We start from the raw sequence: 4,350 nt of genomic DNA, 5'->3' as shown, positions 1-4,350 counted from the left end.
AAAGGTCGGTGGGCGCCTCCAAGGGGTACGGCCGGCGGAGCCAGCCAGATTGGTGGGACTCTGCCACCGCAGAACACAGGCCAGAGCCGCAAGCCAGGGCCAACGGGGACAGCCAGTTCCCCAGTTCTGCGTCTCTGGAAAGTGCTAAGAGTCTCCAGACAGATGAAGATGCCGGGAGTGAGAAGGAGCCTCAGAACGGATTCTCTGAAGCACAAGGCCCGCGGCAAACCTGGAGTTCAGAGGTCTTCGGGAGCCCCCAGGAGTCTGACAGTCCCTCACTTGACACCCAGATCCAGGGCACCTGGGAGGAGCTGGCTGACAGCAGCAGCAGCAGCAGCGGCCACCCAGACCAGAAGCTGGCTGTCATCTGCCAGAGCACAGGGCTCGGGGGCCTCCAGAATGAGGAACTCAAAGACTTGTTTAACGAACTGGATCAAGACAGAGATGATGGAATGAGTCTGGAGGAACTTCAGCTTGGCCTTTTCAGTCAAGAGCCCACTCCACTTCCAGAATTTTCCACCCCAGTCAAACCAAGCAGACCCTGGTCTCATTCCCTGGTCCCGAAAGAGAGCGGCTGCCTCATCACCAGGACCTCGTCCCTAGCGTCTGTGTACTCCAGCCTGTGCCTCTTCTCCAGTGTCAACGATGGCACTGGCTTTGCTCTTCCCGAGCAGGTCATTTCTGTGTGGGCTCAGGAGGGGATTCAGAATGGCTGGGAGATCTTGCACAGCCTAAACTTCAGTGTGGATGAGAGAGTGAACCTTTCAGAGCTGAGCTGGGCCCTTGATAATGAGCTCATGACCATGGGTGGTGACATCCAGCAGGCAGCCCTGGCCTCCTACCACCAGGAGCTGAGCCACCACCAAGCACAGGTGGAACAGCTGGTCAGGGAGCGGGACAAGGCCAGGCAGGACCTGCAGAGAGCTGAGAAGAGGAACCTGGAGTTCATGAAGGAAATGGACGACCGCCACTCAGCCCTAGAACAGCTCACAGAAAACAAAATCAAGCACCTGGAGCAGGAGTATGGGGGAAAGCTGAGCCTCCTGAGGTCAGAGGTGGAGACGGAGCGAGAGCTGTTCTGGGAGCAGGCCCGCAGCCAGAGGGCTTCACTGGAGCAGGACATGGGGCGCCTGCAGGCCGAGGAGGCCGAGCTCCGCAAGAAGCTGACCCTGGCACTGAAGGAAAATAGTCTATTGCAGAAAGAGATCATGGAGGTGGTGGAAAAGCTTTCAGACTCAGAGAAGCGGGTCCTGAAACTGCAGAATGATTTGGAGTTTGTGCTGAAGAATGAGCTGGAGCCACAGAGCATGGCGCTCCTGGTCCAGGAGGAGCAGTTCGCAGCAGTCCTGAGGGAATGCGAGCTCAAGTGCAGGGACCTGCAGGACCACAACGACGAGCTACAAGCTGAGCTGGAAGGCCTGCGGGCACAGCTGCCCAAGGGTCAGCACAGCCCCTCAGGGGGGCCAGGAGGGCATGGACAGCAGCTCCCCGGACTCGGACTCGGCCCAGAAGGCGTCTTTTGGTTGATGGGTGATTCCACTCCAGTGAGCATAGAAACAGAGATAATGATGGAGCGGGTGAAGGAACATTACCAAGACCTCAGGATCCACCTAGAAACCGAGGTAGGTTACTACCAGAGGGAAATCACGGCCATGAAAAGTAACTTTGAGAAGGAGAAAAAGGAGATGGAGCAGGCTCACAAGCTTCAGGTCAGCCTGCTGGAGAGTCAGAAAGCAGACCTGGAAATGCTCCATTCGAAGGCACAGAAGGTCATCGGAGGCCTGCAGGAGCAGCTGCAAGACCCAGCCTGCAGCCCTGAGCCCATGTGGCTGGGCATTGCACAGTGCTGCATCCGGGCACTCTCCAGCCTGGCCCACCGGCTGGACGAGGAGCTGCACCTGAGGCAGCAGAACCAGCTGCAGTGGATGAGAGAGGCAGATGCCGAGCTGAGCCACAAGTTGTCATGGATGGAAGCCCAGCATGCATCCTGCTGTGAAGGCCTGTCCCTGCAGCATCAGCACAGGGACGAGCTGCTGCAGAAGCACCTGCTGCAGGTGAGCAAGACGGCAGAGCAGCTGCACCAGGAAAGGGAACATGGGAAAGAGAGGGAGGCGGAGGTCCTCACACACTGTGCAAAGCAGCAGGTGAAGCGCCATGAGCTGGTGAGTGAAGAGCAAGCACAGATCTGCAAACCTTTTGCCCATGGGAAGAAGTTAGAATTTGCCTACAAGGAGTACATGGAAGGGCTTGCTCAGGATACAAAGATACCATGGGCCCTCCTGACAGGTGCCCAGGGCCCTGTGCCCCTATGTACAGACAAGAAGGAGCAGTCACCATCCCGACAGGAGCGAGGCAATGGCAATGTGACAGGAGAGCTGGCCAAAGATGGGCCTGGTTATAGAGAGCTAAGTGTGGGTGCCACACAGAACCCAGGCCCAGCCCTGGCATCCAGAGGGCCCGCAGAGAGCCCTGGGCTCAGAGAGAACTGGCAGGGTTTGCCTGACACTGAGGAAGTGGCTTCTGTTAGCTCATAGAGGTGGTCATACATGCAGCCACATGGGTTAGACAAGGGGGTCATCCCAGAAGAACCAGTGCCTTCTGCCAGGAGCCCAGTTAGCCCAAGCCAGCCTGAAGCCAAGGAGCTGTTCTTGTTGAGCAAGGAGGGTAATGCCTCGCCAGCTCAGCCCCAGATATTAGAACTGTGGCCAAGTCCAGCCACCTCCAGAGGGGGAGCGGCCAAGAGGACAAGAGCCACTCTGGGGGGACAAGTGGGCAGCCTGAGCAGGAAACCAGTCCTAGGAGACAGGGGCAGGACTGGGAGTTTCAGCCCCACAGTGAGAACACAGTATAGTGGCCCTCAGCACCACAGACAGGCTGCCAGGATGGGGCCCTCACCATCCCACCCCAGGCTCACAGACCCACAGGAAGCTTGGCAACAGGTAGAGGGCAAGATGATGCTGGAGAGAGAGAAGTATGACATGAAAACCAGGCTTCCAGAACTGGAAGTAGTCGGGCTCTCGAGAACAAGACAGACCCAAGAGGGAGCAAAAGAATTGAGTTTCACAGGCTTTGTTGAAAATGATCTGGGAAAAATTCAGCAAGTGGTTAAAGCTGCAGGAAAACACAAATGGTGCACAGAGGAAGGAAACTGAGGTTTTAAAGAGAGACAAGGAAAAGGTCTGCTTCTAAATGGAAGTGCTCAACAGACAGAATCAGAAATACAAGGACGAACTGTCCAAGCTCTGTCACAGGGTCTTTCAGTCGGGACGGGGGGGGAGACGACTTCTACCCACCAGAACCAGAACAAGAAGGCAGACATCACCGGTGATTCAGCTGTTAGTACAGACTAAAGGAAGTCTGAGACCAGAAGGAACAGCAGGGTAACCAAATCCAAAAGCTTGAAGTTGAACTTGAATGTATGAAATAAGAATGTCAGCACTTAAGACTGACACAAAGACAGAGGCCCTTGAAGAAAGTGGAGACCAGTTACACAGGGCCAACCTGAGGCTGAGGCTGGCCCTGAGTACTGACTCACCAAAGGCCAAGCACCTGCAGGAGCATAAGGACTGGCCGGTGTCTCAGGACAGCACAGTCAGGCTGCAGGCTCCACTTGCTCAGGCTCCAGGGAGAGGCTGCAGGCCCTGCTCAGGCTCCAGGGAGAGGCAGCAGGGATGCGACTAGAAGTGCAGAGGAAAGAACATGGAAGGCAGCTTAAAGCCATGGAGAAGCAGATGCAAGAGGTGAAAATTATTTCGAAGAATATAGAAATGCTCCTGCGAGATAAAATGGATGAGCTAAAAGAACAATTTGAAAAGAACACAAAATCCAACTTGCTGCTCAAGGAGTTGTATGTGGAAAATGCTCACCTGATGCAAACACTTCAGATTACGGAAGAGAAGCAACGAGATGCTGAGAAAAAACCAGTATGTCTTGGAAGACAAAATTTGGGCTCTCAACAGACTCATCAGTGAGATTGCTCCAGCATCCTTCTCTGTGTAATGATGACCTGTTTTCCTAGAATGCATTCTGAAGAATATCTTTTAAAATGAAGCCACTGTGATGCACAGCTTTTTAATGTGGTTGTGGTTGTCAGAAGGCATGTACACTCACCGAGAAAGAGGGAAGAAGCACTCCCCAGTGGGGTGCAGTCATACCACAATCGTTCTTCCTCCATTTCTCCTCCCCATCAAGATTTTTTGGCCATGCATTCACACACGCCAAGCATGTTTTTCAAGCAGCCAAGGCCAGGATTCAAACCTTGTGGGCTCTAACACCCAATGCACAGTATTTAACCACTGATACCATAGTTTTCAATGGCTCATCAGTCATGCATCCACAGAAGCAAGAGCA

The 4,350-nt window shown here is 54.3% G+C and overlaps 1 pseudogene; it reads left to right on the top strand.

The window, feature by feature from the left end:
* The window catches only part of LOC102493999 (ninein-like protein), a 5,526-nt pseudogene extending 1,527 nt beyond the window's left edge, over positions 1 to 3,999 (top strand).
* The last annotated feature ends 351 nt before the right edge of the window (positions 4,000 to 4,350 follow it).

Source organism: Tupaia chinensis, unplaced genomic scaffold, assembly GCF_000334495.1.
Source record: "Tupaia chinensis unplaced genomic scaffold, TupChi_1.0 Scaffold000037_21, whole genome shotgun sequence".
In the NCBI taxonomy this organism is placed as follows: Eukaryota; Metazoa; Chordata; class Mammalia; order Scandentia; family Tupaiidae; genus Tupaia; species Tupaia belangeri.
The sequence above is the reverse complement of the archived record's forward strand: the minus strand, read 5'-3'. Positions and strand labels throughout refer to the sequence as shown.